An 11,676-nucleotide genomic window follows, 5' to 3' on the forward strand; every position below is an offset into this window, starting at 1 on the left:
TGGTCAAAATATCGCACTCCTATTATTTTGTGGACAACTGTACATACAAATGTACATACTCGCAAACGGTAGTATTACGCTTACTCATTTCATTGTTACATTGAATCACGCTTTTTCTCCTATTTCATGCTTTAATTTATTTATTTATTTATTTTTTGCTCCATTTGCTTAACCCCACTTTGTTTTTTTTTTTTGGTTAGGCGGAGATTGTATTACATTTTATTGCATTGAATGTTGAAGGTCATTGAACGTTAATTTAAATACATTTTGATTGTTTTTGAATGAAAGGTTTTGCCATGATTTTTCTTTTTTTTTTGTTATACTGGAGTACAAAATAAAATAACAATGTTTTAGCCTTTACGTAACTGCTAATTGCGAAAGTTTGCCAGNGTTGTATACCCAGCTTGACTTTTGTATAAAAATAATAAACATTAAATAAACAAAAGACAAATAGCAAAAACTGACCAAATTAACGCCCTCCTATTATTTTGTGGACCACTGTAACTGCTAATTGCGAAAGTTTGCCAACCAAAAAATAAAAATATAGGTTTTATACCCGCATATTAGCTGTTCTTTGGCTCTTTAAAGTTATAAATGTTACAAAAAACGCTGGATAATATAACATATCACACGTTTGCTGGAGGAGGAGTATGTAAAAAAAAATCTTGATATTTTCTTGCATTATCCATTTATATACTCCATATTGCTGTAACATTAAATCTACTCTCACCAATTCTTTCAAACAAAACATTAATAAAAAAAATACAAAAAGTATAAATAGTTACGAGTTAACTACTATTTGGGTTAATGNTTTGGCTCTTTAAAGTTATAAATGTTACAAAAAACGCTGGATAATATAACATATCACACGTTTGCTGGAGGAGGAGTATGTAAAAAAAAATCTTGCTATTTTCTTGCATTATCCATTTATATACTCCATATTGCTGTAACATTAAATCTACTCTCACCAATTCTTTCAAACAAAACATTAATAAAAAAATACAAAAAGTATAAATAGTTACAAGTTAACTACTATTTGGGTTAATGACACACACACACACACACACATAAAAATACCCCTGGGGGAAAGTGTAATGTATAGTAATCGAAAAAATAATCAGTAAAACAGCCGTTTTCACATTCGTAAATGCATTATTTTTCCCACGTCGATGTCCTTTGGAAAAGTGCGGCATAAAATTTTGCATTACCAGTAATGCAGGAATGAGTGCGATTTAATATGCATTTTTTGCAACTCTTAAGATATACTTTACATTATTTGTCACACATGTAATGAATTACTACTTTTCCCACTGGGACGTATTTTTGCGTTGTACATACACCACTTTTCAAATGTGTACCCTGACCGGCAGTCGACCTCAATAATATCTTGTGCGAACTTTTGCAAACCAGTAATGCACTACCATCGTCGAAGCCATCGCCAAACATGGCATATATGTAGTTCCCCTCGTTGCATTAGCAAAAGAAGTACTGACTGACTATCATCATTCATACATACATATGTACATGCGTTTATATGCATGGTTTTACGTAGCTCAGGCGGTTGTTGTTGCGTATCAGTACACCTGAGGCAATTATGCAAAACGAGTTCTGTTTTACATACTTTTTGCTGGTGTTTACTTATGTTTTTTATAACATTTTTTTTTTTTGTTTGTTTTTGCACTCAACAACCCTTGTACTTTGTACGCTTAACTTGTCACCACCAATGGTTTTGGTTTGGTTTAGTACCACTCGGTAGCTGCGGATATGAGCTTGGTGGTTTGATGAATTGCGGTTGCAACGACAAATGTGTGCGAAATACCATTTAGTTCATGTGCATATGCAGGTATGCATGTTTATTATAAAGCACTGTTCATTGACAGTTGACTGCTTGATTCCCTCTTCATTTTGGAATTTTCACATTTACAAAGAGCAATTGGTTGCTAAAGCACCGCCATAGCTACTGAGGGTATGATTGTGTTTCAACGCGTGTTTAGGAACCAGCTATTATCTCTTCAAATATGTGCTTATCGATTACGTTTGTTTTACACTAAAATATGTATAAGTATGAAATATCGCTAATACGATATACATATATCACTCTTTCTTTATTGCCTATTTTTTTGCCACATAATTTCCTTGGATAACTCCGATAACTTTGGCAAAAATCGATTTTTTTGACAGTTGGAAATATCAAAATTTTTCTTGTCATAATTGTGTGGAATTTAAATAATTTTGTGAAATTTCCATAGTTGTGTGAAATTTCGATAGTTGTGTGAAATTTCGATAGTTGTGTGAAATTTCGATAGTTGTGTGAAATTTCGATAGTTGTGTGAAATTTCGATAGTTGTGTGAAATTTCGATAGTTGTGTGAAATTTCGATAGTTGTGTGAAATTTCGATAGTTGTGTGAAATTTCGATAGTTGTGTGAAATTTCGATAGTTGTGTGAAATTTCGATAGTTGTGTGAAATTTCGATAGTTGTGTGAAATTTCGATAGTTGTGTGAAATTTCGATAATTGTGTGAAATTTCGATAATTGTGTGAAATTTCGAATAATTGTGTGAAATTTCGATAATTGTGTGACATTTCGATAATTGTGTGACATTTCGATAATTGTATGAAATTTCTAAGTGTGAGAAATTTTAATAATTGCGAAATATCGATAAGTGTGAGAAATTTTAATAATTGCGTGCGATTTCGATAATTGTGAAAAATTTCGATAATGGCGTGAAATTTCGATAATTGTGTGAAATTTCGATAAATGTGAGAAATTTCGATATTTGCGCGAAATTTCGATAATAGTGTGAAATTTTGATATTCATATGAACAAATGTTTTAAATTTTGACAACGTAACGTATGCCGATAATGTCACATTTCGATAAGTTTACTAAATTTTGTTACCTTTTTCAAGTTTAAATAACCGTCACTTCGCACATCTCAAGTAAATGAAAACAGAAACGTTAATTGACCTTGCGATCCGGGCGTAAAAGCATCTATAGATGCCCCTATTGCGATCGAAGCAGCCCATTGCCGAGATCAGAGTCAGTCAGTTGGTGATATGATCACTTAACTGCTGAGTAAATCAGCCGCGAATAACGCGACTATGTATATGAAACTGATACCACAAATCCAAGCAAAAGAACACTAGTGAGCTTCCGCTTGGATGGTGGTTTTCATTGAGAGATTAGCATTTTAGTCGTTGCTGTTGAATAGTAAAAACAAATACATACATCTATGTACCCGGCCGTATGTTGCAATTTTGCGTTGCGATCGATTACACAAAACAGCTGGCTTGCTCGGCAATCGGCCTGACTTTGAAATGAATAACTTTAGCAAATCAAATAGGCTGTTGTGCCTATTCTAGATACAAAAAAAAAAAAAACGAAAAGGAAGAACGATACTACTCTCGTATGGCCAAAGCAATAAATAGCGTAAAAAAGCAGCACGAATTTCGCTAATTAGTTCAGGGTAATTTGGAAAATGCCTTGCCGAGTGAGTTGTGTGAAATGAGAGGAGAAGAATTGCTGGGGGCAGGGGGAGAAAAATGTTTTTATTTTTTCACAAGCTATTGAGAAAAAATGAACTTGCTCGAAGTAGAAAGCTATAACTTAATAAGGACTTGTTTTGAATTAAAATTGAAAATTAAAATTATATAAATATATAGTACTTAAATACATTTGTACAGATTTAAAACGAGTTTTTCAGAAATTTTCAATATACAGCTTTCATCCCACAAACTTAACAGCCATAGCAACAACTGAACAGTGAAGATAATTAAACAGAAGAAATGCTATTGTAAATTAAAACTCAGGCGAAATGCAGACTTTGCCAAAGAGCAGTAAAGTTACTTCCAATCAAAGTTCAATAAGCAACGATCAATCTCTTGGCCGTTCCTGCCTCTATACATACTTCTTTTACTCCGCTTGAAAATCGTGAAGCAATCAAGCGTCCCGCCCACCAATCGTAACAAACCATGCACCGTTTCTACCTACCGCCGAGACCAACCTACAAATGTATGTACATACTACATATGCACATTAGACTGCATCACCAAAAAAAGTTGCGGTTTTTCCGCCGGGATTACAAAATTTATTATATTTTAAGACCTCCACCAAAATATTTCGGAAAAATATTAAGATTTAAGCGAGCTGGACCGATTTGAAAATACCTCCAAAAATGGAGTTTTTTATGAATAAAAATAGTTTTTTAAAGAATTTTTTTTTGGAAAAATCCCCTCAAATGACAAAACGGTTTTAGCTTAAAAATAAAAATATTTGAAAATCTTTTCAACGGAATCGTAAAAATGAGATTTTTGATGCTGTTTTTTACTTTTTTTCTAAGATTGGTTTACGAAAAACTTGAATAACTGGGGCAAAACTATTCTGATTTAGACTTATGGGATCTCAGTAGAAAGGTATTTTCACACACATTTATTTCTGGCTAAAAACACGTCATTCGTGTCCCATCTTGTTTTTTCGAATACCAACACATCTTAATTCAACTTTGAGTGACGTTCGTTCATCCTACCTTTCTCTTCCATCATTTGAATGTGTTTATTAGCAAAGAAATAAAAAGGGTGAGAAAATACCTTTCCAATGACACCTCTTAAGTCTAAATCGGAAGAGTTTAGGTTCAGTTATTAAAGTTTTTCCTATACCAATCTTTGAAAAATGTTAAAAAATACCATCAAAACTCTCATCATTACGATTCCGTTCAACATTTTTTTTTTCGTTTTTTTTTTTAATATTTTTATGCAAATATTTTAAGCTAAAACCGTTTTGTCATTTGAGGGGATTTTTCCAAAAAAAAATCTTTAAAAAACTATTTTTATTCATAAAAAACTCCATTTTTGGAGGTATTTTCAAATCGGTCCAGCTCACTTAAATCTTAATATTTTTCCGAAATATTTTAGTGGACGTCTTAAAATATAATAGATTTTATAATTCCCATGGAAAAATAGTACCGATTTTTTTTTTGTATAGGGAGTGATGCCGTCTAATGTACATACATACATACCTACCATTGGTTGGTCTCGCCTTTGATTACTTACTGTTGCAGTTAAGTATCGGATGCGCTAAATCGTTTGGAAAATGTTGTGTAGTTGAACGCTGATTTTTGAACGGTCGATTAGGCAAATGACTAACTGACTGACTGTCTCGTATATACATATGTATGTATGTACATTTTAGCATCTTCCGGTGTGTGAGTATGTATGTGTGGATCTGTGAGTTAAAATGTTCAAAAAGACGCCTACACCATGCGCAATTATTGTTCAAGAGGCGAATTAACTGAAAAAAAAACTTAATGAAAATACAACAAATGAAAGTTAAATCAAAATAATGTACAAACCCAATTTTGTGTTAACTTTTTTGCTATAAATCACGGCGTGTTTTTTTTTGCTACAGCACTTTTTTTTTATTCATTCAGTGATCCATTTCGGTCATTATTGTTTAGAAATATAAGCGTTTCCCCTCGCCCGATTTGTATTGTATTATTCCAAATAGAATATTCAATCTGCATTGATTGAGCCAGAACTTGGCATATAATCAGGTATTTCTTTTATATTTGCGCGAATAAACTGTCTATTCGTCAGAAGATTACTCGGTGAGGTTTTGTTGGCGGCGAAGAACTTAATGTTGATGTAGAAACTCAGCGACGTTTTGATACCCTGCACCTGGACCTTGGATTAACTAAAAAACAAAAACACGGTTTGTAAAATTTATAAATTTCTTCAGACGGTGTTCAGACAGTTTCTGCATTTTTCAAAACCGGTTCTCCTGCTCCAGATTAAAGCCAACGATTTTTCAATAGGTGCTCAATTACTTTTTAATTTCCTGCATTAGTCATTGTCAGGTAAGATGGCGCCAACTCATTGACGCCCCAATTACCTGGCGTGTTTCGATGGTCAGGAACCCAAATTAGATCTACCATAGAAGTAGGTGCAATGCGAATTCATATAAGGTAGTGTTGCTAGAACAGGTACACAGATGCCAAAACCGTCATATGAGTGAGTGCGAAAGTGAGAGTGTTGCAATTTTTTCCCCTCTTCTTCCTTGGGCGAAGAATAGCTGAAATTTGTCATTTGTGTACCAAAAGCAAAAACAAAATACATGTAAAAGCTTAAACAGAACCAAATCGCTCTGCGAATTTCGTCGGACGGAGCGATGCCGTCGTGTAATATTCGCCGCAACATTTCGCCCAGTTAAACAGAATAGAAACGGAATTCGCATCAGTTGAATGACATATAAAAAATATAAAAATACAAAAATGAAAAGATGAATCATCAAATTTTGCCATTCTGGTTCTTGCAGATAATTATCAGCTTAAAAAGTTGAGAGACAGAGCTACTTTTCTACTGAGAGCTGATTTTGTGAAGGGCGGCAGCGGCAAAATTAAAAATAAAGCTATTCTTGCCGAATTTCGTCTTATGAAGTTCGTCGTCGCTTTGGTTGTGTGCAATCTCATATACTGCCGTGTGTTTTAATTTTGGCAGCGAACTTTCCTCCAACGAATTCCTCTGAGCGATTTGATTCTGTTTATACTTTAAGTTTTTCTTTTTGTCCTATCGCTACCTCCTTATATGAATTCGCCTTGAGTGGGTATAAGTAAGCGCTATCCGATACGTCCCAAAACGCCAACGCAGATATCTGAAGATATCGTTGGGTATATTAGAGTAACAATTAATGCGGCAGTGCTACTTTTTATGAAAGAGCATCACGTTCTACGCGCGTCCGACGAACAAAATTTTGACAATGAGTTGCTCATCACTAGCAAATCCAATGCAATTTAAAAAAAAATTTACTGCGCAATTTTCTGCAGCTTTTCACTTAATTTTTAGTTTAGCATCAGCAGCAGAGCAACAAAGAAAGCGACAAGGTTGCAATATTGCGGTAGTTATTAGGTAGCTGGAACACACCCTACATCCTATTTCTGCCTGGAAACGTTTTGGAAGCGTCGAATTAATTATTTCAGTGGAATATAGGCGGCAGATTGGCCCCAATAGGACAATGGAATTTCTTTTCTGGCGACATTCTGTGCGAATGTTTTCTGATAGTATGTATAGAGTTAAATAGTAGCGATTGAGTGGTTAGTTATATTAAATCGACCAAGTGACGAAATGAAATTGCTATTTTATTTTTATTCATTTGAATTCTTATTCCTTTTTTTTGTTTTTTAAAATTCTCATGCTCGGTTGCACAATTTTGTTCGGAAAATTCGTTATTTTAAATTTTAACAGGCTGATAAATTTAAAATTGATTATATTATTATTTTATATTTTTTTATCACATACACATATTTCTTTATTATCAACATTTTTGTATTTCATTAGTATATAATTTGATTTAATTTTTTGGTTTTATTTTTGTCTATATTTTCATTTTTTATTTTTATTTATTCTTTTTTTCTTTCAGTTTTTTATTTAAATTTTTCCATTTATTAATTTTTTATTTTATTCTGTATATTTCAATTTAAGAATCTTTTTACTTTTATTTTTTTATATACATATTTTCATTTATTTCTTTTTAGTTTTTTATTCTTTTTCTTATTTTTGTTTTTTTTTTATTTGTTTGCGTTTTTATTTTTTAACTTTACATCTTTTTACTTTTTTATTTAATTGGAAATTTTCTTGTCATATATTTTTTTTTTTAACTTTCAATAATTTTTTTTTTTTTTTTTCAAAATCTATTCAACTACCTATAGCTATAAGTTAACTACCCGCATACTTTAATGTAAGCATACAAATGGTGACACTTGGCTGAGCACGCACTCTCACTCGTGTCCATCGTCTGATTAACTTGGTGAGCGAGTGGCAATGGAGGAAGTTCTTCGACGCCATCGCCATCACCTTCCGTTCACATATTTCCTGCCTAACAATACAAAAATGACAGCATTAAAAACCATGTTGCAACACAATTCCAACAGCAACAAAATAATTATGTAGCAACATATTAGCATTACCATTAATAGCGAAAAGAATATACGTAACTAACATACATACATAGTAAAAACATATATAAGTATGTGTATAACTGCACATTGGCGTTGCAGCAAAAATATAGTTCGTTTGCCCTCAACGCAGTATGTAATAACAGTAATGTGCAAGTTCGGTTTTTCTTTGGTAGTTAGGGTGCGCTGTGGGGTGTAATATGTTGTTAGGTGCAGGAAACTCAGTAGGAAATTTTAAAAATAAAGTTGAGAATTATTTATTTAATAAAAAATCCGGAGTTTAGTTTTTTTTTAATTTTTTGTTTGTTTTATATTTAATAATTAATAAAAGTATGCAAAAAAAAAAAAAAAACTCGGCAGTTCTTTCCGGCGCTTATTAATAGTGGGGTATAATATAGCATGACGTTCCACGACGTGTTCATGAATGCACTGGGACGTGAAGTGTTGACAATGCGTTTTTATATTTCTTTCTTTTTTTCATTTTGTGTAATATAAATTTTTGGATTCGCTTTGCATTTCCATTTTTAATGTTATCTCTTGCCCTAGTGCACAAATGTAAATGCTGTTTATTGTTTGAGTTTGCTGCGCGACTCGTTTCGTTTGTGTCCACCCACGTGTAAAATCTAACTGTAAAAATTTGTAAAAAAAATATGCGAATCCGAAAATGTAAAAAAAGCTCAATATAACGTTTTATTAGTAGAATTAAAACAAATATGAATCAGGTGTTTTCGTTAATAAAATCATAAAAATATGTCGCTGCGCTTTTCTTTGATTTTTAAATATTTTGTGTTTGAAATTTTTTTTTACGAATTTCCGTCATACATTGTTAAGTTCTGATCGGACTGAAACCGATTTCGGCGTTTTACCGTCTTCGTGAGTATTTTTTTGTTTTTAATTCTTAATCACTTAATTATTTACTAAAGAGTGAGAGTCTTAACTTTTCATTTTGCTCGTATGTTATCCGCGTTATATATATAAAAAAATAAGCATAGCGAATATCTGTTCGATGCAATTTATGAACGAAATGCAAAATCAAAAAACCCTTCTACCGCAAATAAAGACTGCGCGATGCGCCTCGAGTGTTACTTTTTGCTTCCACCAGCGGCGAAGTTCGGGTGTACATGGGAAAGCTATAGTTCTAAATCCATTGACCATAACGGACGCTGAAGATCTGAGAACAGTTGTTGTAAACTGTCTTACCGAAGTTGTTATCGTGTCGCCCACCGCTCTAGTAAATATCTGAGTGTTGTTTATTTTATTTTTCTCAATTGTTCTACAAAACAAGTGATGTCCTAAAATGTCCAACCTAATTTCATTACCAAATTGCATTGCTTGAATTCCTTTAATGTAAGTATTTCTAGTTGCATGAATGAGTGATCCGCGAATTAAAAATGTTCAAAGTTATTCCAAAAATAGTCATTGTCGTATTGAATTAATTAAGATTTTCAGATGGAGATCACCCTCTTCCTAACATCTGCCATTTATAATTTTTCAACTAGTCTAAAATAAAAATAAGCAAGACACCAAAATAACTTATGATAGCTAATGTATTAGACAAAAGGAAAGCAAAAGCGATTCGTAGTGAAACGAAGCAGCAAATTTCAAAAATAAACATATGAAAGTGAATTTTAGCGGCCAGCAAATGAATCGAAAAACAAACTGTGGTGTTGGCGAGAACTGTCAACCGAACCAGTGACTATTAAGTTTGGGCACAAGCAGCTAATGCACTCGCCTATTTGAATGCTCTTATTTACATACATACATATGTAGATACATGGTATGTGTGCAGTAGGTGTTCAAAAGTTCGCCGGCCGCAAGGCGAATGACGTGTGATGTTCATGTGTTTTTCTAAGGAATGTTTACGTTTAGCTAAAAAAAAAATTAAATTAACAAAAAAATTTGTAGTTTTGACCGACAGGCAGTTCGCGGCTGTTGCGGTGTGTTCTATTACGAAAATGTAAAAGGGAAAAGCTATTTTTGATCAGACATTTTTCAATCCCAACGAATAGGAAAATCAAAAATTGGAATGGGAAATCGAAACAGTTTGTATGAAAATCAGTTTAAGTGGTTGACTATTGCGAATGTGGGGCGAAGCAGCTGTTGTTGCGCTACTGTCGCGGAGTAGAGGATGCGTTCCAGATTCGGAGAGTAATGAATTTTAAAATTTTTTGGAGTGTGTTTTCGAATTTTTATAGCTCGATAATGGCGTGATATGTGCAGTTGAAGTTAAGGCGCAAAGCAGTGTGGAAAATTGGATCTTTTCTATGTGTGAAAAGCTTTTGCAACTCTAGCCTTGCAAATTTTGATTTTCTTTTGTTAAGAATAAGACAAGAGGTGACTGAATAGCAACAGAAAACGAAAGCAATGTTTGGACTAAACTGAAATATAACGCGATCAGATTAAACTTAAAATTTTAGTCCGGCTTTGTTGTATGACCGTGGTAGACGTGCCAGTTGGTCAATTTTCGCCATGCATGTGTATAAGTAATAAAAAAAATAAAAAAATAAAACATTTATAAATAAAGTATGATAAATAAAGTAATAGACGTAATAAAAAATAAAATAAAAGGCAAAGTAAATAAATATAAAATAACAGCCGAAAAATTAAAAATAAAATTAGAGACGTAATAGTAAAAAAAAATAAAAGACGAAATAAAAAATAAAATAAAAGCCGAAATAAAAAAGAATAAATTTAAAGCCGAAATAATAATAAAAAAATAAAAGACGAAGTAATAAAAAATAAACAAAAGACGAAATAATAAAAAATAAAGCAAAGAGACGAAATAATAAAAAATAAAATAAATGACGAAATAATAAAAAATAAAATAAAAGACGAAATAATAAAAAATAAAACAGAAGATGAAATAATAAAACATAAAATAAAATACGTAATAGTAAAAAATAATATAAAATCCCAAATAATAATAAAAATAAATAAAAGACGAAATAATAATAAAAAATAAAAGACGAAATATGAAAAATAAAATAAAAGGAAAATAACGAAAAATAAAATAAAAGGCAAATAATGAAAAATAAAATAAAAGAAAAAATAAAAATAAAATGAAAGACGAAATAATAAAAAACTTCAATAAAAGATGAAATAATAACAAATAAAATAAAATACGAAATGAAAAAATAAAAGGCGAAATAATATAAAAAAACTTTAATAAAAGATGAAATAATACCAAATAAAATAAATACGAAATAACAAATAATCAAATGAAAAGATGTAATATTAAAAAATATATAAAAGCTATAATAAATGAAAAAAATAAAAATAGGTACATGAAACAATTTCAACAAATACTACATAAAAATATTATAATAAACAAAATTGTAATTTAAAAAATTACAAAAAAATTATAAAAAAAAAAGAGATTAAAGAAAATCCTTAAAATAAGAAAAAAAATCAAATTAAAAGAATTGTTTAACGCTCGGATTATTTTCAACTTGAAGATTAAACCAAAGACGATATCTACGAGCCAAATTGATAAGTATTATGTCATTTTATTTCTTTAGCTTTCGGTGCTAATATTGCACCCTCATCAGAATTATACTAAAACAGGTAAAAAATTAGTCACATAACCATAGCACTAATATTTATCAGCTATAGAGTACTTACAAAAATCTGTGCTAATATATATATGTGTGTTTAACGCAAATTAAGCTGCGGCACCATGGATTGTCCATCGTATTATACACACATATATGTATCCGCAACTTGGTCAAAT

General features: G+C 31.6%; 1 protein-coding gene and 1 long non-coding RNA gene across 8 annotated transcripts in view; one reads left to right on the forward strand and one right to left on the reverse strand.

Annotated features, from left to right (window-relative positions):
• The window catches only part of hts (adducin 1-like protein hts), a 52,486-nt gene that overhangs the window by 2,582 nt on the left and 38,228 nt on the right, over positions 1-11,676 (forward strand). The gene's annotated exons all lie outside the window — the stretch shown is intronic.
• On the reverse strand, positions 11,433-11,661 carry LOC108364710 (uncharacterized). Its single transcript, XR_001847803.1, has 2 exons — positions 11,568-11,661; positions 11,433-11,501 (listed from the first exon to the last, which is right to left on the reverse strand). It is a non-coding gene; the product is annotated as an uncharacterized LOC108364710 (long non-coding RNA).

Source organism: Rhagoletis zephyria, unplaced genomic scaffold, assembly GCF_001687245.7.
Source record: "Rhagoletis zephyria isolate East Lansing unplaced genomic scaffold, Rhagoletis_zephyria_1.1 Rzeph_scaffold_01645, whole genome shotgun sequence".
Classification (NCBI taxonomy): domain Eukaryota; kingdom Metazoa; phylum Arthropoda; class Insecta; order Diptera; family Tephritidae; genus Rhagoletis; species Rhagoletis zephyria.